Source organism: Phoxinus phoxinus (assembly GCF_949152265.1).
Source record: "Phoxinus phoxinus genome assembly, chromosome: 5".
In the NCBI taxonomy this organism is placed as follows: Eukaryota; Metazoa; Chordata; class Actinopteri; order Cypriniformes; family Leuciscidae; genus Phoxinus; species Phoxinus phoxinus.
Genome location: NC_136880.1, coordinates 30,836,943 through 30,863,460, shown reverse-complemented (window position 1 = coordinate 30,863,460; position 26,518 = coordinate 30,836,943). Strand labels below are relative to the sequence as shown.

Genomic DNA, 26,518 nt, shown 5'->3' with positions numbered 1-26,518 from the left:
ACAAAACTATCTGTTAACGTAAACAAACATTAATGTTCGCTCAGCAACAGTTAAGCTGTTGTTATAGCAACAAAAGACGCCCTCGGCTGCCATTTGGAACCAAACGCCGCCAGCTTTTTTTTTTCTACTAAAAAGCGCCCTTGTCAACTTTTTCTTGACAAAAAAGAAGCCACGTGTGAACGCCCTTAAGCTGCGTTTATGCCATATTACTGTAATTTGGAAGAGATGGAAACCTGTGACGTTATACTCGGAGCACTTTGTGACTCGAATTTATGCGTTTCAATGCACTACCTGTTTTGCACTGTGGATTTAGTAACTGTGGTCCATTTTAAAAGTATTGCAGTAATCTCTGTCAGAGTATGTTCGATATTTCTTCCACATCTGAAGAAGAACACACAGGCGAAAACACTTAACGGAACTGAGCATCATTCGGTTTCAGTGTTTAACAAAAAAATACTGATGATTCCCAACCCTTTTTGGGGTTCATACTTATAATTTCAAAGCAAAAACCCTAATTTTCCACTCTCTGCACTGTCAGTGATAAGTTACCAGCTTCAAATAAGCCAGAATAATTTTATCCTGTGCATTTTTTTTTTTTTTTAAGAATCAGGATATCATTTTAGCACAGCAAGAGATGTTGAATTAATGTGCACGTATGGCAGCAGGAACAAGCAGATGGAGCCTGAATTTCTCTCTCTTTCCATTTCAGAGACTACCAATTAATTTCCAGGTGGGTGGGAATATAACTTGGAGGATATGTGAGGGTTCTTTGCTGAAGAGGAATGTGTTAAAAATGTCTTCATTTATCTTCAAAGGGGCTAAAGCAAGCTGGAATGGTAGAAGCTTTTTGTACTGCAGACAGAAAGCAGACCTGCACTCCACTAGCATGGGACCAGATTTACATATACCTGTAATACATGTGATTAAAAGAAATGCATCAGTCTATGATATCAGACATATCAATGAGGAGTGACAACGTTTTTGGGAAATGTAAATAGTTTCTAGTAAGGTGGGTGAATCGGCCATTTTTTCTTCTCAAATAATTAAGCGCATCCAAATCTAATGCATTTATGCAAATCACTATATATTCTAATTAAACCACAAGATAAAATGCAAGGAAATGTACCCCAACTCATGATGCTGTACAACTGCAATTTTGGGGCTAGATTAGAGCACATTTGAATCCAGAACTCTGGGTCCTCAAATAAAAAATGCTACTTAACATTCAGACTGATCCATTTATCCCGGGACCAACAGTGGCATATGAATGAATTTTTGAGCATTTAATTTGATCGGCAAGAAAAATTATTCCCTAAAATGGCAGAGATTTTTGTTGTATTTGAAAAATAGCAACTCAATTTGCTATTGATTTTGGACATTTTTAGACTTGGAAATGAGCAAATACTGTGCTACAGACCTGGGTCAATTCATCATATAGGCCTAGATTTTATCAAAATCTTATTTTAAATTGTTAGTGAACAACCTAATTATTATTCAAAAGCGAAGACATTTCCATTTTGTGATGATACAATCAGCACATCTGTGCACCACTCTCCCTCCAACAGTATCCAACTCCTATCACTTTATAAACAAACTGATGCTTTCCTTTCACAGTACCCTTTGACCTCCTTCTGTTTAAATATTTAGGTCTATTTTCCTTCCCTGTTTCTCTGTGAGCATGACAAAGTTGAACAGAATGCATTACATCCAACCAGGTCGTATTCAGCGTTTGGTAAGTGTGATGATGCATATCCGTTTCTGCTCTTTTACAAGGTCACTCCTCTGCTTGAATAATATATATATTATACACACACATATATATACAGTATGTTTAAATGAGGCCAACAAAGCCTCTGTAAACTCAAGTAATTTCTTAGAACAAAGAAGTGAATCAAAGTGTTTAGCCTCACAATAAAGGTGACTTAATTAGACTCCAGCAATATAGAAAATAATGTATTAAAAAAAATCTTAAGAGCATTCTGCTATTTTTGCTGTGCACTTGGAACAGCTCGATACACGTTGAATGCAGTGCTTGTGCAGAGGCACTAATAAGAAATCATTGAGACTCACCTCATTTAAAATGCATGAGGCAATGGATCTCAGATCTAATCCTGGCAATTAGTAATTAACAAAAGAGACTCACAAGCACGCTTGAATCACGGAGTTGTTTAGATAGCACTTTGCAAGACCTATTTGTCGTTAATATCAGTGTACTTCCTTGACAGGCTGAAAAATAACCAATAGTGATTGAGCCAGACAAACTTTATGCAGTATTTTGTGTGGACCTGTCTTTGCCTCTGCCCTGTGGTTATTTGCGGGGGAAAGGCTTTCATTATTGCTTGACCCGTTCGCAATTAAACTGACCCTAGCTGTCCACGCTGCGCGGAGTGGCGGAAGCTGCCATCACTCTCGGGGTGAATAACTTCAACATCCGCTGCTGTGCATGCCTGAGCACTAATAAACATGCAAGGAGGAGTCTGTTAACTAATGCTGAAAAAAATGTATGCTGTATTAATACATCAGAGCAGCCCCAGTACACATTTCTCAAGGGTTTTTGTTACGTTTGGTTATTGCTTTGACTTCAGGTTTTATTGGTATTGGTTTGCGTTTCGTAAAACTTCCGGCAACTAAGGGCACGTTTACACGGCAACGATGTACTAAAAATGGAAAAGTTTTCCCTTGGTGTTTTTCGTGTACGACAACATTGTCAAAACGATCCCCGTTCACACGAATATGCGAAAACGATTAAAAAAGCTGTATTATTCATGCCAGGAAAGTAGCAATGTCACTTTGTAAAGAAAATCTATATGCATTGCATAAGACCGAACACGTAGGCCTAATGCGCATGGCATCACCATTTCCACAAATTTGCATTTTTGTAGGCTTAATACTGTAAAGTCTATTTTTAAGGCCACTCAGATTTTGTAATTTTTACAATTGGTTATACATATTTATCCTTAATTTAGAAAAAAATCATATAGGAACTTTGTCATCACATAAGGTTTGTCACACAGGTTTTGCACACAAATGCATGCATACACATTCTTGTTGAATGTCTTCTGTTAAAATTTCCCACCAGTTGAAAACCACTGCTATGCATTACATATAGAATACCAATAAATATCTAGCTCGCTACACAGAGCGGCTGAAATTATAGTGTCTGTCAGTTATTATAATACATATATGACAAAAACAATTGTCTAAATTATGTTGCATATTCCTCAAAAGTTCTTGTGATGATATCACTAGTTGACAACAGTACTATTTTCGGAAATCATAGGCTATGATATTGCGCAGGTGCACGTGATGCAACGCTGTCAGAGCCAACAGACTCGTGTGTCAGACTCATTTCAGTGCAAAATAATTAGGTAAAACGATTTAATATACTGCAAATAGCCTACTATTTTTTTTATGTTTATTTATAATTCATTTAGGCGGACAACAAGGCTACCAAGTACTGAGCACAGTGCACAGCTAATTAATTAAACTTTTTTTTTTTCTAACGTCATTTTTAGTCGAAAATTTCAGGACTTCAGTCGACCAAGATTTTCTTTGGTTGATTACAGCCCTACTGATAATATACAACAATGCCAAGGTCTCTAGAAAGAGGTTTGGTTAAGTGATTTTTTCGTTCCACGTTGTCGAGTGAGCAGTACGATGACGGTGACGTCATCCACTGGTTGTGCTGGGTGACAATGGAGTAAGGCAGGGAGCCGAAATCCGTTTCAATAGCCTTGAACACGAAGTTCTGTGAGATGCTGATCTCTTGGAGCACCCAAGGGTCCTGAAATCTGAAACACGCAGATGAGGCCCTGAAGTACTGTAGGTGCACAAGGTCCTTAATCTGGAACATGCAGAGTAAGGTACCTTGAAGTGAAGGTTTGCTCACCTGAACCTTGTTGCAAATTACATGTGTGTCTTCTGTCTCTCTGGGCCAGACGCTCAGAACTTGGTCAATCCACTTTTGTCTCTCTGGCAGGTCCCGCGTGTGCTGTTGTCGTTACAGTCTCGCTGGACGAAAACTCTGAACGTACAGTAGTGTTTGTTTATTTCTCTTTCCTCATAGACTGGAGGCTCAGAACGTGGTCATATCTGTTGCTGCTTCACAAGCTGTAGGCAAAGATCATAGAATCTGTTGTTGCCCCTCTCTCGAGACGAACAAGAGTCTCAGAACTGTGTATCTGTTATGTCTCACCTTCGCAGGGTTGAGACTCAGAACAAGGAGTGTCTGTTGAAAGGATACCTTTATCCCTTTCAGATGAGGATATTGCAATTTGGCGCTTCTCAATTTCACTGCTGTGATTGGTTGCTGGCACCAGAAGGAACACACACAGTGTGGCCAACCCTTTGCTTTGTGCAACTTATTTGCATAAAGCACACAGTTAGAAGTCTTTAAAACGTCTTTAAAGGTTTACCAATGCATTTCTCACTTTCCAAACCACCACCAGAATACCTTTGGCAATATTCTAAACAAATAGAGTTCAAACAAGGTGGGAAAAGATTGAACTGTCATGCATTCATTAATTTGTACATCAACAGCTGAATGTGTGTAAGACGTTGCAATACAAATAGCTGCCACCAAGAATATGTATTTCTCTGAATAAGTATGAAATGGATGCGTGTAGTTTTCATCTGTTTTAAGGTTTCCAAACATAGTTATGAATGGATTTGGATGGATCATTGTGGTCCTGAGGAATTTGTATGGCAGTCACAGTCACAGACCAACCTTAGGAATTAGTCTCTAGATGGGGTGAAGGGCAGAAACTGCGTGTGGACCAATGAGAAGTCATATCCTTCCTTGGCTTGGTACCAGAGGTCTTCTTCTTACCCTCTAAGAGGTGTCTAGCTGTTGTCCTAGCATCTTTATCTGATGGCATTGGACAGTTTGTTTGTTTTCGTCCACCAAGACCCAATCTTAAATGTAGCAAACCATTGTCCACTGTTATGGACAAAGCGGGGCCCGGCCATAAACTGGGCCCTGGAATGCGCTGTTCACCACAATGTGAAGTGCTCAGCATTGTTGACCTAGTAACCCACTGCCCAGCCTCTATTTACAAACAGAGATTTTTTTTAACTCTCCCTTTGCTTTCTTCAGAAACAAACTCATGTGGAGACAGTATTGACGCTCCAAATGGTTACATTAACAGTTCTCGACTGGCCTCCTCTCAAATGTGCCGTGGAGAGGCATAAAATATTAGCTTCCAGGTGCTAATTAAAAATTCCTGTGCTGACAGACAACACTACACCAGAGATGCAATCGCCTTGTCTCTCCATGGGGGAGAGGAATAATATGATTATCTTTTCAGAGAATCAATTCAGCTCAGTTTCTTGAGACAGAGGGACTCTCAGCAGAATGAGCTGTTTGAGGTGGAGAAACAAAGGGAGATTAATGTTTTTGAAGGTCCTGCTTTCAAGTCTCCAGCATCTGGTGCCTGGAGTCTTTGCATACCCTTTGCACACATAAATGCTTCAAACATTTGCCTTTCTTCCTCAAAACCAGCTAAGCATAGAAACTGAGCTTCTGAAACCATTACCAACAGCTGAGCGCTATGAGAGCGAGTCTTTGACTCATAACTGTACTGAGGTCAAAGTGGTAATATCAACAAAGCAAGCTCTCATTTTCCTTAGTACAGTTTCTCTGTAAACATGTGAAGATGTGTCCTTAAGGGAACCAGTCCAAGTGTTTTGGATTCTTCGTCTACAGAAAATATATTTAGCTTCTTTTCCCAGTTTTAGCTGAAAGTATACTAAGAATGTGCAATTGGAAGATCAGGATTATAATTAAGGGATTTAGGATGTCTCTATTATAACAGAGAACTGCAGATCCTACAGCCACAAAGATAATGATTTTTACTAGATGAGTTATACAGTAATTGTTTCATTAAATTTGAAAAAGTATCTTGGAACTACAGTACTATTATAATTTTATTTAGCAGTTCAATTTGTTTACAGTGTACTGTGCACCAATATATCTAAAATATTAATTGAATTGTCATTCCTCTATAATCAGTAGTTGTCAGTTTAATATATTAATTTAGAACAATAGATTAAATTAAAAAAACATTCAACACATTTATTCATGACTTCTGCTCTGTACATGACATAATAATCTTTAATCTTTTTTAGCTTAGAGTATCAAATGTGAAGCGTATTTTTTGCAAGTCCACAATGAAAAAAGAAATGTATAATATGTGTATTAGTGGTAAGGCTTTTTTTTAGGGGTTTTCTGTTGCTAACATCGTTGCGTCAGTAGTGACTGTCTTTATGAGATCATTTGAATCACTCACTAAGTCAATTGGTTCAAAAACATTGATTCATCCAGAAACAAAACAATTTACTTTTATGAGTGAGTCAGTGATTCTTTCATTCATCCAATTAAAAAAAATGCTTTGATGTCATACACAGATCGGTCTGCGCGATGTCGCTTCAAGTTGAACTCGCCCATTGATTCATTCAGAAATGAAACAAGTGACTGTTTTAAAGAGCGAGTCATTAAATTATTCACTCAAATGATTCATTCAAAAATACTGATGTATTCAGCCACTTCAGTAATCTATTGACTTTTCATGATTTTGGTGATTTTTCTCAGCAATTAGTATTGCAATATTTTACTAAGGTTTAATTTTTATATTTTCAGTTTTCATTTAATGGTTTAGTAATTTTATTACATGTTTTCATACGTTTTTTCTATTTAGCTATTTTTTTAAAAGTTTTAGTACTTAAACTTATTTTTTTTCCAGCTAGTTGTCAAAGAAACATTTAAGATTTTGCAGTTTTAAGTTTAACATCTAATCTTTATATTTTACTTTATTTCAATTGCCGAAAACTAAATCTTTAATAGTATTAGATTTAGTTACGGTAACAGCACTGACATATGCAACTAAATTGAGTTTGAAACTAATTAAACAGTCTAATGAAAATCTGGAATCTTTTTTCCCCCTCTGATCTAATCCCTGGTCTTCTAATCCCAGGTTAATCATAAGTCTAGGCAGGGGTTGGGCCCATGTTGAGGCAGTAACTGATTGTTTGGCCCTGCATCGTTTTTAAAGGTTTGAATCTAATGTCATTCCTCCTCATTACAGTTCAGCCTTCCAATGCCTGTGCTAATTCCTCTGCCAGTCCCTTAGAGAAATCTCTCCGCTGCCCTGGCTAGCATAAATCATTTTTATCGCTGGTACTTCGGCCTCGATCTGCACAGACGGGTGATGTTTTAAACCCTATGTGGATGGTAAATCTGCCAACTTTAATTAAAATGGCATCTTTCCCCTTTTGTCCTGGTGACATAATGGCCTCCAAACTTCCTACAAAAGATCTCTGAGGACTGACCCTAAGAAAAAAAATATATATATATACACTGTATATATAAAAACAAAGGGAATACCTCATGCATTCTCCCAAAAAATTACACAGTTTAAAAAGTTTGAGCCAAAAAAAAAAGTTTCAGAGATGGCGATTAATGCTATTGATTAAAAAATTCTACTACACATAGAACAATTGTCGTTTAAGAATCAAATTCCACTACACATAAAAGAAAAGGCCTGAAACCTAAGGTACTCCACAACTGTCGAGGATAATAAAATGTTTCACTTTCATTTAATGCAGTCATTTATCACGTTTAAACTGCGAAACAAAAAGGTTAAGTGAGATCCCACGAGATATATGTTTTAACGTCAAGGCTTTCCGCCACAATGAGCCAAGTCATCCATGGCCTCTTGTCTGTCTTCATTGCTGTTAATGACAGTGTGAAACTCAATCAATGAAAGCAATTCATTTCGTTTTGCATGCTAATCATTCAGCTATGCTAAACACATAAGCCCTTATTGAGAAGCGCATGAATTGTGGCAACAGTTTTCTCTCGCTCCAGCTGTAGTGCTGAAATGAAAAACTCATTGAGAAAAGTCAACACTGATTGCACTGTACTGCATTAAAACGCAAATATTTATGCTGTGACATTTTCCACAAATCAATAACTTAATCCACTTTCTGCCAAAAGCTTTTGAAAAAGGCCATGCCGTACTATAATGGGCTGGCCTTTTAACTACAAAAGCCTTTCTGTGGATTGGAACTCAGGACCCTGAATCCATCCATTTTCATCATGGACTGGGGAAGGTCTAGCTGTGTGTGTGGCGACGTTCACACAGAAACAGAATACAGTCTGTCCTTAGTGCTAAGTACAGTTTACACACACTTCATTAAAAAGTGTTATGCATCACAAGCATTTACATGGCATCTTAAAAAGATTAGTATAATAAAAATTGTTGTTTCATCTGACTGAAAATGAATTTTTAAACTGCATTTTATTTTATTTTTACATTTTATTAAGCAAGAAAGCATTAAAAGTGATCAAAAGTGATAGCAATCTTTTGGAACATTTCATTTTTCTATTAATCAAAGAATTATGAAAAATTGGTAGAAAAGAATCATGGTTTCTACAAAAATGTAAAAAAAATGTTTAACATTGATAATGATAATAAATGCAACTTTAGCACCAAATCGGCATTTTATAATAATTTCTGAAGGATCATGTGACAATGAAGGCTGGCTGCTGAAAATTCAGCTTTTCCATCACATAAATAAAAAAATGTTGTATATATATATATATATATATATATATATATATATATATATATATATATATATATTAGAATATAAAACCCTTATTTTAAATTGGAATAATATGTTGCAATTTACATAAAAAAAAGCTTTGGAACAGAAGTGCGCTTCATGTGAAACTAGCCTATGTGAAATATCCAGCTTCCATAATTTGCTTCTGGGGACAGGCAGTAATTTTCCCATTTCACTCTTCATCTGGGCCCTGCTCTTTACCAGCAGTCATCTGTGTCTCTGAGACATTATCAAGACCCGACAAAGTGCCCCAGTCTGGGTCTAATAAAGATCCTTTATGAGGCTGAGTGCATTAGCAGGTCTTAGAAAAAGCTGGGGACTCCATTGATTTCATGCACAGTGCGGTGTATTTACACTTCCTCTCTATTTGTTACCAGACACAGGCTGCAATTGTTTTCTCTAGCGTGGGCCACTTATGACGCTTGTTTTGCGAGAGGTGTTTCTTTAAGTGTGACTGGCATGGGGAGTGGCCAGACTATGGGGGTATTTTCCCCCCAATTGCCTTAATGTACCTTTCTCATATACAGAGGCATCTAAAATGTTTGTTAAGGAGAGGAGGTGAGCTTTAGTATTGAGCGATGTCTTTGCATTGATTTAGCACCATGGACAGCTACTTAGAGACCACCATTTCTCTGTGAAGCAATATCAGCAATAAAATAGATTGAGATGCTGTTCTGTCACACTGTATGCTGCCATTTGCATAAACATTGTTATTGTTGAAGGACTAAACAAAAACTCTATTTTGCAATGAAGGTTTGATAATGATAAAGATTCTTCTCACTGACCTTTCAACACAAGGCAGTGTGATGCTTTTGTTAGACTGCAACATTGAAACTTCAAATTCTTTTCTTTTTCCACCACCATCACATTGGCTTAGATTTTTGTATCAATTCTTTCTTTATATATGCCTATTTTAATAGGCAAATAATAAATCAAATTAGGTAAATTTAATTTATTTAGCATGAATAAAAACAAAGAATATCTTTCTCTTCACACTTACCCTCTGATGCTCTGCAAAGTCCCCAGTGGTCTTCTGAAATAATAAGAAAAAAAATAGCATCATAATTATTTTCATCAACCCATCCAATGTAATGATTTAACCTTTTTCTCAAATTCTCAAAGGTGCAAACTCAACCTTTTAAAAGTGAGTTACATAATTCAGTCGTTTTCATAATTCATAACAAGCACAGCGAGAACTGTACTGTAACACAAATATCTGAATGGTTGAAGATAATAATTAAGCTCCGCTCTATGTCGTTTGCTTTGAAGAGGCTGGTCCTTTTGTTAAAAGGGTCATAAAAGCATAACAACACTTGGACATTGGTTATGTAAATGTAGGAATGTTAAAAACCCGAAATGAATGGAATAGAAAGGCGTTGCATCTGGTGCAAATCCCTCCTGTGCTTGCAGACAGTCTTAGGAAAGGAAAGCTTTCATGGTTATAGTCTAGTTTTATGAAGAACACATAATTATGCACTACTTTTGTTCCCCTTATAAATGTTTCTTTTGAGGAAGACATTACCAGAGGTAGTTCTGCACCTAATAAGCAATGTCTTTCATTTCATAACCAGAGTACAAAACATCCTTCATTTAACATTTGCTCAAAAAGGCTTCTCTTTTCTACAGAATATATATTTTGGTAAACACCATGCATTACTGCAAAGTACAGTTAAAGTAAGCATTACAAAATACATCAAATTACCATTATGTAGAGTTATGTGGCCACGTTAGTTTGTTTGGTGATGGTCTACAACTCAGGAGAACCTTAGCAACTGTCATGATGATGTATTAATTAAAATCACTCCATGGCCTATGTAATCTACTCATTAGCATTATATTTGTTTTATCTATTACTATTGAATAACTGACAGTATGAATAATTAAGTTTTCATACAGAGAAAGATGTTATTAGATATTGTTTTTATTAATAGTTTGCACAATCCATTTGTGGTGGTAAATTATGTGAAAATAACCTCTAACATCCATGGAACCTTTCCATTGAACAAAAGTTGTTGTTTTTTTTAGATGGTGGAAAAAGGTCCTTTAGATTATTAAAATATTTTTCACGCTAAGAACTGTTCACTGAAAGGTTCTTTGGGAAACCTTTATTTTTAAGAGTGCAGGTTGCATACAGTAGTTACGCCAAATACGTGGCAACAAATCACTCTCTTTATAAGCGAGTCATTGAGTCATTCATTCAGCCAATTTGTTCAAACAAGCTGATTCATTCAGGAACTAAACAAGTGTGTCTTTATGAGTGAGTCATTGAATCCTTTATTCAATTAATTAGTTTAAAAATGCTGATTCATTCAGGAATGAAACATCACTACTGCGTGTTGGATGGTTCCGCTGTGGCATTTTCTAAACTTTGTGTTGGCAGAACAAAAACAAAGTAAAGTGATGATTAAACGGGTTAAAGTTGTTTATTAAACTTGATGGACAATATCAAAGTGTCAATCATGCAGTTTTTCTGAATATCAGCACTAATGCAGATAAATATTATCATGGGATATTGCTTTTTTTCTCAGATTATTGTCTGTTATTGTTTCCACTTAATCACAGATAATTGTATTACACGTAAATGTGTTTAAATAATTTGTCACCTTGATTTTTTTAAATAGATAAATGCAGACTGAGACAGGATGTCACATATTCACAGAACTTTAGTGTGAAAGCAGGGGAATCAATGACACTTTTTAAAGTGAAGGGTGACCCTCAAGGCAGAACAGATCTATAGACAGCACATTAGTCCTCTGTGATGACGGACGTGAGTTTGAATGATTAATGGTGCATGTGGTTGAAAGAAAGACTTATTGATGTGACCTTTGAATGCAGGATTTAGGTGCAAATGAAATGACAAAACTGCAGGACTTGTCCCTCCTGATATTTCTGTACCATCATCGTCCTTGCCAGGAGAATAGAATAGTGCAGGATTGTGGCACATATGTCATGCACTGAACATGCAGATATATTGTCAGTGAAGCGTTTGTCAGTTTATATCAGCAACTGACTATATTCTCTACATTTAGAATGGAAAAACTGATATCAAATAAAAAAGAAATAATTAAATATAAAAGTGGATAGTTGTCACATTTTTTATTTTACGCCAGTGAATATTTATCAGGGTAAGTCAATTAATAGATGCATACTGTAAAATCTTGACTTCAAAAAAGCTGATAAAACATTTTCACAATTATCATTAAAAAAAATTTATTAAAAAAAATTCTATAAGAAAAAACAATGAATAAATTGTAAAATAAATGAATAAAACTTTTAAAATACATGTGACAAATTGCCCTAATAATATTGCAAACATGTTTTTGAAACTAAAATAAAAAAGCCCTGCTAGAGAACACACAAATTAGTTTTGACTCAAAAAATACAAACCTTGTGAAAGCAGTGAAAGTCTAAACATAACAACTTACAAAGGAATTAATAAAATACTGTACACATTCTAGACTGTTTGATCATTTCATTTCAGTATAGCCTTTTAACTTAATTTCAAGGCCTTCATTTATTTTCATAGCCATGTATAAGTTTTACCTAGTATAATAAACTTAATCTGTGTGATGAACTTTAAAAAGATAATAGCTCAGATAAGGACTCCATACACCGCATAGCAGCAAATAGCGAACAGCATTTCTAGAAAACTGAATACTGTGATTTTGGCTGATGGGATTTTAATGAGTAACAATATCTAGTTTTTGCCTCGTAAGAGGAAATGCTCCCGCAGACATTGTCTTACAACAACAGATTTAATGTGTCATTACAGCACAGGCATATACCATGTTGTAAGACTCTCAAGAGAAGCTCATTCAAACAAACACAGATGCTTCCATCTGTTAAGCTCATATTTACCACCCGTCTCTCTCTCTCTCTCTCTCTCTCTCTCTCTCTCTCTCTCTCTCTCTCTCTCTCTCTCTCTCTCTCTCTCGTGTGGGTAGTTCAGGTTAGTATTGATCGGGGTACTCCTACCCCATTCATCAAGCGCTCTGCCACTGCCCACTACAGCTCAAGGACCCAAAGCTTGGGGGTCAAGGGATTTTGAATAGGACTGTATGGCCTTTTAATTTGTGATATACTGATGGCCCACTCAAGTTGTAATGTAAATGAAAAATCCTCTCTGTCCCTCAATATTTTTTTTTCTATGTGAACTATTTAAAAAAGAAAGCAGGAAATGTCAGCTGTTTTAAAGAGCTGTTTAAAGGTCATGTAAGCAGTGTCTGAAATAGCACTCCGTTTTCTCCAGTAATTATACTTTATTCATTTATTGAATACATTTGTCCTCTAGATCTCCTTCTGACAATTCGGCTTGATGTATAAGCCAGAAAAATTCAGAGAACCTCTTTATAAGAATAAGATGGGCTTTTTATGTTTCTCTCATATATCCATATGTATAATTGATGGCAAGCTCAACAGCCCTGTTGTATATGAAGATGAACTATCGGCTAAAGGAACATTTCTGCAACGGTTTTCTTAATGAGCATTTAACAGCTAGAAATAGTGTTTCCCTTCGTTTTTTTTGTATTTTGTTTACACCCAGCCCCCATCCGTTCATATTGTACTGGGCATCATTTAACATGATCATTAATTTTATTATAATGACATTGACTATTATTAAAGCAAACAATGCAGTAAGTAAATGCAGTATGTACAGTAAACTGAACTGAATTGAAGCAGATTGAGAATTTGATTTAACCTCTATAAATAGTTTATAATGTGTGTGTGTGTGTGTGTGTGTGTACTGTATTACATAAAAATAATTTTAAAATGGTAAAAAAAGCGCTTTCAAATACAAAAATTCCTTAAAGACCTTAACTTTTGCATGGCATGTATACCACACACACACACACACACACACACACACACACACACACACACACACGCACACACACACACACACACACACACGCACACACACACACACACACACACACACACACACACACACACACACACACACACACACACACACACACACACACACACACACACACACACACACAAAAGGCAGAGCATTCATTGATTGTGAAAGTAACAGGTTGTTACGCAGGTAATTACAAAAATGAACCAAAAAGAAATCACAAGTCTTTTGACAACCCTGATATTTTAATCTTAAAAACAAAATAAAAAACTTTAATGGTGCTAGAATACATCCATTTTTCTGTCCAGACGCACTGGAAATGGCCATGGCTGAGCGGTCTGCTCTTTTAACAATGGTTCTTCAACAAAAGATGAACAGCAGGATGGCAAACAGTTCTCTGTCATTACTGCCTGATGCCTCCCTTGTGTTTTTGCTTATCTTTAGCTTTTGTTTGTTTCTTATCCTCAGCGATTTAAAACACATTTCTGTATAGTTGCATCCACTCTAGAAAGGTTTAGTTACTTGCAGCTTCCAAACACAGTTACAGTCATATCAGCAATATCTACATGGATGAATTCCCAAACCATAATTTGACAGTAACACATATTTAATAAGTAAAACCACTCTTCCGCAAATAATTAATGAGAAAATCCACATCCTTCATTAATCTCAGTCAATTTGGAAAACAAAGCCTTGGACTTTGATCCATATTAATGTTATGAGTTTTCTGCAAAACCAATCTTTAGAAATTAAATCCACCAAAATAAGATTCAAAGTTTTTATTTACTTATTTTTTTGGAGAGAGAAGGATGTTGCTTTGTTTTGCTTAAGAAGGGCTGTGATTTATTGCAAAGCTGAAAACTGGGCTAGATAAGAAGAAGAGGATTTTATACAAATGTGTTTGCGGACACACTGACCCACAGTGCCTTGAATCCCTATAGTGTGTGTCGCTGATTTGTGATGGCTGAGCAGGAAGGTGCTTTGATAGTTCTTGCATCTCAGAAGACCAAACTGAGAATTTGTACTCAAGAGTTTTATTTGAGAAAAAAAACCCAGTTTCTGCTCAAAAAGGATTTGGCAAAAATGACAAATTCATGTTTGATAGGATAATCCCAAGGTACTCCATCATGGGTGAGACATGTATCAATTCTCCTTTGAAAATCGGAGGTGAGGCGTCTGCTACACTCCTCAGACAGCATGAATCCCATGAGTACCTCAAAAAGACAGTCTTACATTCTTTTCAGATGAAAGCCTTTTGCTCAACAAAGAGAAATGCTTCTTAAAACTTTTTTAAATAATTATTTTCTTATAAAAACATGAAAAAACCTTGTTATAGTGTCAGCTGTTGTCACAGTCAACAAATTGGTCAACAAAACTAATTCTGGTAGATCTAGATTTATCCCATTAGGCAAGCTTATCACTCTGATTGAACATTTTCTTTTTCCATGAAAAGGTTGTGTGCAACAATTTGAGTTGAAACTGACTTTTAAATAACAGTCAGAATGCAGAAATGCAGTTTGAATTTTCAAGAATATTAGAGTTTTATAGTTAGTTTGCTTCTCTTTGTTTCCTGTTTCTTTCTACTTATGTTTGTGTTTGAGTAAACACTGTTACTTTGAAACTCTCGTGTTGTGTAATTAAAGTTAATTTACTATTTGAACAGATACCTTGTTCTTTGTCATCATTTGTGGACTAAATTGTGACAGATAAATGGCTAGTGGTATTGGAAAAGTGTGAATAAAACAAACTAAATTTGATATTGGCTTTCTAAAAGTTTAAAATAATCGGAAAATCTGAAAGTAGGAAGGGGATGGATGGATGCTGTAGTGGTGTGTAGTCAATTCACTTCACATTCAACTACTGAATTAAAAATAATCCAGTACTGCAGTTCAAAAATTTTCACAACTCTCCTCCTTGGGAAAGGATTCTAGTAGCGAGGGCCTTGGTATGAATTCAGATTTTGGCTAGGACACTCACTCAGGAAAGGAACAATGGGTCATGCTACAGTAATGTGATATAGTGATATCACACTGGACTGGACTGTGTATATTTATTTCCCAGGCCTCTTTGTCATCGCTGGATGCTGCTGACCTTGTGTACGAATCTGTATCAGCGAGCACAGTCTTTATTTCCAAGCTTGAGAGAAAGTGTGCTTACTTGCTCACCTTTGTAACCTTGCTCCAAATGAACATGTCCTTTCCTAGACAGAGGTCTCTTTTAACTCTTTCACACCTTAAATGTACAATATAAGAATTGTGTACTTACATTATCCCAAAAGTCTCCAAAGATTTTTTATTTCAGAGAAATTCCATTTTTAAATAATGGCCCGTCCCGTAAAAAAATGTCGCCTGTCAATGACGCAATATCCGCGCTATCCTCGGTTTCCACTCGTACTGCCATAGCCATGACGTAACCATGGCGACAGACGTGGACAACTGTGTAGTGCGTAACGTTTAGCAGCACGTTTCGTCAAATAAACTGACCTGTGTGAGTAGTAATTCAGCACTTGCGGGTAGTTCGGTAGAATTAAATATATTTTTTCCTTTATATCCGCGGGACTCGTGTGTGATATCGGTCTATTATTAGCAATCGCGACCTGCTTCATACTTCTGTAATGTTAAAAAACATGAATGTTTTCACTCATCCATTAACATTATTAGATCCATCATTCCGCTTATCACTGCGTCATAAACCTACGCCTTTGTTATTGTAAGAGGTTAGCGACCCCTAGAGGTGAAAAAATATTACATATTGTAGCTTTATAGTGATAGAATTGGCAACAAAAAAACACCCCTTGTCTGGGTTATGTGTATATAGTTAAAACACTGTACACAAATATAGTGTTATTGACAGATATGTACTGTATGTGAATGATTCACCACACAGATCTATTGATGAACTATTTGTTAGATCTCATGTCAGTGAGGTCAGCAAGGAATCATGGGCTTATATTTCATGACCAGCTCAGTTGACCAGCTCACAGAATACAAAACAACTGAACATCAGGAACCTTTTCAGATCAAAAGCTGCATACACATAGATCCAAGCCTACTGACTGCCAGAACACATGGCAGAGCCGAAAGCAGTGTTAGACCCTCCAGCAAAGCAGACTTTGGATGTGTCCCTTATCTAACACACCAGATTTAACACATTAGCTGAGTGTTCCATGATCTTTCAGTTTTCTCTAATCTGACATACCCAATTCAGGAGTGCTTTCAAACGGAGCTTGCGCCAATGGTATACTGAAAGAACATGCGAACGCTACGTGATAATCTTAATATAGCTGTCACCAAATTACCTGCCATTTAATCTAATTAATATTTATGAGCCAGGCTGACAAGCTATGGAATGTGTCCTTCACTCCGCTTTTCAATAATTCCTGAGAAATGTTAACCCACCAGGTTTGTCCACCATTCAAAAATGTTTAGAATTTAGAATGACTTTTAATTCCATCTCAGTTCCTGAAAAAGATTAATTTAATTTAACTAGATTAATTTAATGCATTTCTTTTGTAGACCACAGCGAGAGAAAAAAACTGGTCTACAAGTGTGAAAGGCCATGCCCCATCAACTTCCTATGGGGCATGGCCAATTCAACTCTCAAACTGAAAGGAAGCCACATATTCAATTCTGAATTATGCACAAACCTGGAGCTCTCCAAACCTGATGTAAAAGTGCTTCTTTGCCAACAATACTGCAGCCAAGAATACAACTTCTCCAAATGATGATCAGGTGCTGTCTGTGGCTGAGATTAGCAGACAATGCAAAAAGTAAACCTATGAAAATGTATTGGCCCAGATGGAATCCCTGGCAGGGTGTTGAGAGAATACCTTAGTAAGCTGTTTGATGTCCTCACAGATATCTTCAACACCCCGCAAACACTGGCTGCTGCGCTTACATTTCAAAACTACTACAACCATCTTTGTGCCACAGAAGTCAATGTTCACATCTCTTAATGACGACTGCTGCCTTGAACTCACACACTAGTCCTAATCAAGTGTTTTAAATGACTGGTCATAACCCACATTAAGGCCTCAGTCCCACCCACACTAGTATGCTTACAGCTAGAACCATACCACTGTGAGTAACATCCACCACCCACTTGGTTATTTCCCAACTGCACAATAAAAACACTTATGCTTGAATGCTCGTTGACATCAGTTCATACCACTGACACTAATTGGCAAGCTCTCTGTATGAAGAACAACCACCGGCCATGAGAGTTTACAGAGTGCCTGTGAATTACATAGAACAATAGACAAAAGAGAGGAATGAAATTATTATTTTGATATTCAGTTCGTTTTATTTGTATTTTTCAATTATTTCTGTCATAAATTCTCTTAAGAGAAAATAAGACTTTGCAGAATGTCACAATAAGTTACCTAGGAAACAACTAGGAATCATACTAACATTTATTTTTTTTATTTTTTTCAGTATAACAACTATTACGCCTATGGAATGTCCTCAATGATATGAATACGTGTGTGTGTGTGTCTCTGTGTGTGTGTGTGTAATTTTTTTTACACAAATCAATGTTACAGTTCAAAAGGACAGCCTCTCAAGCGGACTAAAAAGCACACTTACATGACATGAAACTACATGCTTTTGAGCATTATGAGTTTTCAATGCCATTGACATTGTAGATTGCCCCATTGTGCTCTGATATATTACAGTGACAAATACTACTTAATGCAGCACATTTTTTAAGTTTATTATCAACCTTTAAAAGGAGTATTCAGATGTCGTACAGTGCTGTTTTCAGCAAATGTGCATTCCTTCGCTTCCTTGAAAGTCTCAGAATAATAGACATGAGCAACCAGATCTACAGGTTTGTGACAGTACATGTTTAAGATGTAGTTTCAAGTTAAAGTTTAGGTGTGTTCCAATTTGTTTACGGATGCACTATTTTATGATGTTTTGTAGTATAAATAGTGCTGAAAAACAAAGTGTGGAATGTTGGACACTTCAAGCACTCAACTGTTGCAGCTTTAATAGCATAGCTGAGGGGGTGGGACTATCAGACTTGCGATGCTGAATGACAAAATAACCATTTAAACTCATACACTACACGGTTGAGTACATAGTGTATAGTGCTTCATTTGGGACACAACTTCTGATTAATTGTGCTCAATTCTTTTCACACATTTATTTAATTATTTAAATGAGCACAATTAATCAGAAGTTGTGTTCCAACCCTAATTGATGGAGTGTGTAGCTTTTCATTTCTTAAAGGGGACATAACACACAGTTTCTGCCAATATCATGTTAATCTTGAATACCTATAGAGTAGTATTGCATTCTTCATATCTCCGAAGTGTCTTTAGTTTTATCAGATTTATAAAAGACAGATAACAGCTGTACCGCTTCTTCCTGAAAACAGTTGAGCTCCAGGAGGCGTGCCGTGCAGCACTGCCGACGACTTTCGTAACAGGAACAAAGCACGTTGATGGGCTCTTCCGGGAGAAGTGTCCATACAAGGAATTCTGCCCTTTATGGAGTCATACAGGGCCATGCTCTTATACGAAACTTATATGAACCCCGAAGGAGTGTATTTGGCACAGAAATACTCCGTCATACCTCCAACTCGTTTTTTGAAACTTTGGCCATGTTTAGCACGATAATCAATCTGTTTAACAGTGTAAATAAGTCAGAATGCATGAAAAAGACATCCCCTTTAAACAACCATGTAGGAAGAGACATCATCGCCATATTGCAGGATGACAATGTCAAGATTCATCTGGCTCAAATTGTGAAAGAATGGTTGGGAGGAAGCATGAAGATAAATGATGTGATGTTATTTCCATCAAGAGGTGCATACATTTTTGGTCAAGATATTGTATTGACAATGCAAGAGTCGAGCACTCTGTAAAGTCTACTCCAGCACACCCCAAAGACTGTCAATGAATTTAAGGTCTGACTCAAGAGGTGCCAATCCAGGTCTAAAAATGATTATTCATCTTCCCTCCTAACTATTCTGTGAAAATTTGAGCCTGATGCATCTTGACATCGTCATCCATGGCCATGATGCGTCTTCCTACATGGTTGCTTAAGAAATGAAAATCTACACATATTAAGGTTAGAAGAACTGATGCCAAACATATAACATGCTAGAAACATAATAATCACTGCAATAATGATCCAATCATAGACTCTTAAACATTTGTCTATTAAAACTCAAACAGCGTCTTTTTCTTTTTTGGCCGGGCAGTGTACACCAGTTGTATTGAGCCCTTTGAAGCAGAAGTAACACGACAGAATCAGAATGTGACAGCAGATTGCACTGTTGAATTACGAGAGCAGCTTTGAGATTTAGACTTGTTAAACCCCACTTTGCTTTTAAACTTGTGCATCTGAGTGTGAATTTCTATGGTTTAACTCACATGACTGACATGATTATAGGTTCCATTTAATAACAGCAGAAGTTTCGGTTCAATCCAATTTGAACAAACTAATTGCCATTCAATGCACTAAAGAAGCCATACAAATCCAACTCTCTATCTCACTGTACTGTACAGACCCATGCAGTTGAATATTTGCATGGAAGAAACACCTCCAAAAAGATCAGGCAAAGTTATGCAGGGGAAATATGAATGGAAAGGAATCCTTAACTGCTTTATAATAGAGTGGGCATTAAAGACTTGAGCACATTACATTAATTGGGCAGTTCTCAGAGACCACAAACACAGACTGTGAAAAATGAAAAACTGAAGGAAAGCCAATAATATAGTGCAAACACCAGCAACTGTTGCCTTTTAGTTTATGGAGGCCTTGTAATTAATCAGTGTTCAAGAGGGTGAGGATAATATTTATGCAGCCAAAATGTCACAGTTACTTTGAGGCACTGAATTTAATTCAGCTGAGATTCAACCAGGGCGCTCACATGGTATAAATACAAATCTAGCCCTGGGCAACTTCAAAATTATGTTAATAAAATGTGAAATATGGCTGTGATATTTCCTCCCGGTTGTGCAAAGGGGGTATTTCTCTTTGGCAAAGATTGGCTTTATGGGGTTTATGGAGTGAATTCTAAAACTCCATCATAACTTTGTGCTCATTACTTCGCTAATGAACACAAGCTTCTTGATCTGTTGTATGTGTGTGGGAACGTAAGTGAAATGTCAGTATTTCTCAGGGCTCCAGACTAAAAAAAAAAAAAAAATCATATTGAGCTATATGGCTCATAGAATCAACATTTTGGGGCCAAACACTTTTTTATTTTCTAAATACCATTATCACTCAAAGACCAGATTTCAGACGTGATTACTTCATTAAGTGCATTGCTTCTTTCTTTAGCTTCTAACAGTTATTGATGAATTAACATTGTATTATAGAATATGATGATTTAAGTCTTAAAGATGTTTCTTCTGTATTTGTGCAATATAAATGTTTCAGCCTTACAACTATGGCAAACAATAATCAAAAATAGTTTAATATAGTATTTAAATTATGTTTTGGATATTAGGGCTGAACGATACATCAAATTTTCATCGTCATCGCGATATGAACTCCCGCGATGAACACATCGCTACAGACAGCCTGACACGATGAATAATGCCTGGTTCAGATTACACGTTTTTGACTCCTAAAATCTTGTCATGTCGTGGACAAGAAACATGTCAGACTACACGTTGCTTTCCGACCAGTCATCGCGTGCCGTCACACACACACATTCACTCGCAAACATTCACTCGCACGCACAGACACACAAACACACACACACTCACTGTCCCTCGCTTACTCACTTGCTCACTCACTCACTCGCGCACACACACACACACTGGCGCACACACACAATCACTGTTGCACTCTCACTCACTCACTCTCGCCTCGCTCACATATTCAACCCGTCGTGGAGGACCGTTAAAGAATGAAACATGCGATAGTCTTTCTGTCGTGAAGCATCGCAGACGCGACGTAGGTTGTCGCCCACTATGACACACTATACGAGATGAAACGATCGAATCTTGCGTCCCGACGCCCGTTGTCGTTATTACGAATCTCCACGACACCCATACGTCAAACGGATCGTGCCAAAATCGCGCTAAAATCGTGTATTCTGAACCAGGCAGGTAATAAACGTTTGACCTATCACGCAAATAACCTATTAAAGCACTAAGACATGGGAACAGTATAGTTAACAATCACATTTATCGCAAGTCATATCGTCATCGCAATATTAAACAATGTTATCGCACATCGCAGCTTTTCCTCATATCGTGCAGCCCTATTGGATATTATGAATTATGAATTAATTATTTTGTTGTAAATATGCATGTTCAATTATAACATTGTCATGTGAACAGTTCAGGGTGTTCACACTTGGCAGGTTTGGTTTGATTAAAATAAAAAATAAAAAACTGGTGCGATTTCTCTGTTAATGTGGTTCATTGCACTCAAAAATTAACGAATTACCCTTATTTAATTTAAGCAAGTATTCACACAATTTAATTTAGTCAACACAATTTTGTTGGTTTAGGTCAAATACATTTACCCTAACTTTAAAGTTTTTTGTTGTTATGTTGGACCAACTTATGTTGTTTACTAATTTACTGAGACTTACTTTTCTAATGTTCAAACAAGCAGTTTATTACATCATTAAACAATGTATTTAATGAACAAATAAGAAAAGACTGGTGTCAGTAGTACTGACATTAGTATTGATTAGTGATGTGTCGATCATGAATGATTAGTTCCTTTTGAACGAATCTTTAATATGACTTTAGAACAACGAGTTGTCTCAGAGTGATTCGTTCATTCTGTGTTGACCGCGCATACGTTCCTTACAAACAAGCAGTTTTTTTTTTCTTTCTTACAATTTTTAAATTTGTGAATTTCATGGGTTCTTTTCCATAACACTGAATGTGGTACTTCAAATTCAAATTCAAATTACGTTATTATCTATCAACCAGTGATATCAATGTGTCTTAGGTTAAAAGGCTCACACACAGTACAATCACGCACATCACAAAACATAATTATACAAAGAAAATACTGTACAAATATGAAAATAAATAAGGGCCTAAATACAATATACTAATACAACTTTTTGGTCTTATTTAAAATTGAAATTGCAATAGGAATAAAAGAGTTCCTGTAAGCTTTCTTTTTGCCAAAGTGGCTCTAAAGGGACAACTAAATGGCAGTAACTGAAAAGAGGGGTACAGAGGATGAGGAGGGTCAGAGGGGTAATAAAGACATGGTTAATGCTTTCAACTTTATCTGTATGATGGGGAAAATCACTTTGATAAAGCAAAGATGCCTATATATAAAACATACGGTCAATAACACTAACGTCGTATTTGTTGTTGTATTTGTTGTAAGATATAACATACCATATAATAAATACTATACACACATAAGAAAATACCATCACATCTATGCACATACCACAAATGCATTTAGCCCAGCATTATTTTAAATGTTCGGTAAGTTCCATCACAAAATATGTCATAATAGCGTTTTTGTCTTGTTTTGTATCTTTAGATTCGGTGTGAAAAAAATGACAGTGTGAATGCTAAGTGAACATGCAGGACTAAATGTATCATTTTCTTTTTTGGTTAGGACCAAAAGAACCAAACTACAAGTGTGAATACCCTTAGTCTCAAGAACCAAATCTACACATTACAATATTGACTTCCAATTTCAAAACAGATATAACCGAAAAATTATTTGGGTTTGAGTGAGGGAGTCAGTTGAAAACTCAGTAACTCAGTTGCTCTTCATGACAACTTACTCGTCATTTTTAAAGAACGGTTTACTTTGTCTTTTTGAAGAACGTTTTTTGAAGAACGGTTTAAAAGAACCGGCTCCATTAGTGTGTTTGGTGCTGCCTGCGGGAAACACGAGCGCACACATGTATTTGATGAATCCTTATGTGGATACACTTAAAGATTTCCTGACTGTTTCATTTTTAGCAAGCATTTTCATCAGAGTCTGGAGACCGGTTTCTTTTTGGCTCGCTGGCTCATTTGCTTTAAAGCTTGTATTCAAATATCTGCTTTTATAATCATGCACTCTCGCATACAAAGTGATATTCAAACTGTACACTCGGTAAGCAATATCATTCATCAGGCCAGCACCGTAATTGAGCTTCCCCCTCCATCCAAACTGCATTTACACACCGATACAATGGCTTTTTTTTCCTGAGGAGCTCTATTCAGGACAGGCTATAAATGGCTATATAAGGACACCTATTTGTTTCATGTCAAAGACTGAAGTACTGTGAATTGAAGAGGTACACAGTACACACTAAGGCATCTTTTCCCAGCCATAACTCTACCTGAAAAGAAATTCTATGCATACATAAGAGAGTGCAGCAATTTATGAGTATTGCTTTGCAACAATTGCCTTTGATGAATTGTGTACCTATACAAATTGCTGGTGCTCTTCATATGCTCTCTGTCTTGATAAATATGCTTTATGTACACATGTTGAGTTATTCTTTTTCCAGCAAATATGCTGGAATTACAAGCAGCTTATTCCTAATTGTTTTTCATGAGTACACCGAGTACGCTTACAGAACATAGATTTATATGGACAGCTCTAAAACTGTAAAGCGATGCAGTCGGGTAGAAGCTGTTTTTTGAAGGAGAACATCCTTGTGTGCTATTCCTTCAACCTCCCACACAATTAACAAAGTGATTTTCACAGCTCTCTATACAATTAATCATTCAACACAGTTCCTTGAACACAAACGCACCACCAACCCCCACAGATCCGAGCCACAGAGGGTTGGAGCTGAGGCCAGTCTTGTTGGGCTTTCACAATGAAAGTGTTTCTGATGGATTACAATAACTAATAATAGACAAATTATAAAATGGTGATCAGGAGCTATTGAGAGTTATTACAAATTTGCAATCTGTGGTCAATCTACGCAGAATGGAACCCAAACCGTATAGGGATACACTGAAATTTCAGCTGCCATTTTCTGTTTTTGTCAAAAAGAGGAAAAGGCTGAAAATATATGCCTCAAGTGTCAGTTTCGGCCCAGAATTTTTATTTCGGTGCATCCTTATAAACTAGCCTGTTAAAATGTATTGTATAAGCCTCTGTTACTTTCACTGTTCATTCTGTTGGTCTATCATAATCAAGCATGACAATATATATTTGCTAAACAAATTAAATCAATGAATTGGCCTATGCATTGGTCATTTTTTAAATATAGGCCCTATTAGGTAACCAAAATAATATGAATAAGTGGAAATACAGCTATAGGTATCAGCCATGTTCTGGAAAAAAAAGTGGTATCAGTGTATCCCTAGTGGATACTGTAACTTGTTAATATTGGCTCCGAAATAAGCTTGATAACACATATGGGTGTGCTGCCGTTACAATACACCTTTGATTCAACTACACAGTGACAAAAGCCCAACATGATGTCACAACGTAAATGGGCTTTTTATCAGTGTGTAGGAACAGCAGTGAGGCACACAGCAACCCAGTTATGAGTTAATAAAAGGTAGGAGACTGAGATGAAAGTGACACCCAGCACCTGTGAGTCAGAAGGGCAAAGTGAGACAGTAAAGCCAGAAAATAAAATGTGCAAGGGTGTCTCAGAGGAGACGTTTGCATCTCAGCATGATGGCAGGTTCAAACGCAGGTACAGAAGCAGTGCTGCTGGCCCCAAACGTGCACTTCAGAGCTCTCCAAGCTTAGAGAGATGAGAAGAGAACTCTTCGGCCAAGACCCACATCCCAAGCCGAGTATCTGCCAGCCATGTGGGGGTGCTTAGGAAGATAGATGGATTTGGAAGGAGTTCAGAAGGATTTGATGGTTGTCGCTGAGGTGGCAGCACCGTTTGGCCTGTAACACTGTTGACATCTCCATGACGGTGCAAAAGTTTCAGCAGCTTGGCAAGTGCAGGATGCCAGCGAGAAAGGGGATGTGGTGGAGAGAGAGGTATTGAGATTCAGCTTCCCCTGCCAATAGTGCCGAACACTTTTCCTCAGGGATCTAGTGTTTTATTACCCCTTAAATGGCTACTGACTGCTCTGTATTTGAAGCGTGACAAGAGTGTTTGCTTAAAACGTGTGACTGGAGAAGCAATTGTCCTATGCCTGTCGATACCAAAAAGAGTTTTGAATAATTAGTAACGCTGAGATCTAGAAAAATAAAGGGCTGATTACAGAACCGAGCATGAAAAGTGGGACGTAAACAATGTTGCCTCTTGTTCTGCAGAGTCCTCTTGGTACCGAATTACTGCAACCCTATGATCATGGAGAGAGGAGAGAGAGGAGAGGAGAGGAGAGGAGAGGAGAGGAGAGGAGAGGAGAGGAGAGGAGAGGAGAGGAGAGGAGAGGAGAGGAGAGGAGAGGAGAGGAGAGGAGAGGAGAGGAGAGGAGAGAGGAGAGAGGAGAGGAAAAAGGAAAGGGCAGATAATATAAAAGGATAGTGTGCTGGAGAAAAGAAAGAATAGACAACCCCAGCTAAACAAAATCCTGCTTAAAACATTTTCTTAAATAGATTTTCTGGTCTTTAGCCGATTTAGGTCAGTTCAGTTCAAAAGTACCCAAAACCTCTCTAAAACCAGCAAACAGACCAGCTTGGAGACCAGAAAACCAGCTTAAACGGTTTAAAATTTCAGCAAAGAGGAAAATAACAGGAAAAAAGCAGATTTTTTTTTTAAAGATAGAATGTAAAAGAAAATGGAGAAGGAAAAAGAGAAGGAAAGGAGAAAAGATACGAAAATAAAATAAAGGAAGACGAGTGAGTAGAAAAGAAAAGACGGAATTTTGGAGTGACTAGATGTATCGTTTAATTTCATCGAATGACAGAGTTGAAAGAATCCAGTAAACAAATGTAGGTTGAAGTCAATTAAGACAATAAGCCAAGCAGACAGATGACTCCTATAATTTACAATTAAATTAAACTCATTTTCTTTTTACAGAACCATATCTTCTATCCAGCAATAATAAACCAGCACAGCAGTATTAAAGGAAGCATCACAACATGGCCGTCCACACCCATGCTTATGTTTTGACGGCCTTTATCACTCTCAGTGTCAAGCCAAATAGTCAATGAGCAGGACTGA

The 26,518-nt window shown here is 37.0% G+C and overlaps 1 protein-coding gene across 6 annotated transcripts in view; it reads right to left on the bottom strand.

Moving 5' to 3' along the window:
* Positions 1-26,518, bottom strand: part of tnr (tenascin R (restrictin, janusin)) — a 139,154-nt gene that overhangs the window by 80,915 nt on the left and 31,721 nt on the right. For 4 of the 6 annotated variants that reach the window (XM_079614505.1, XM_079614507.1, XM_079614504.1 and 1 more), the window contains exon 2: positions 9,626-9,658. The exons of the other annotated variants lie outside the window; for them this stretch is intronic. The gene's annotated coding sequence lies outside the window, so the exon portion shown is untranslated. The remainder of the gene's footprint in view (positions 1-9,625; positions 9,659-26,518) is intronic. 6 annotated transcript variants of the gene reach the window in all.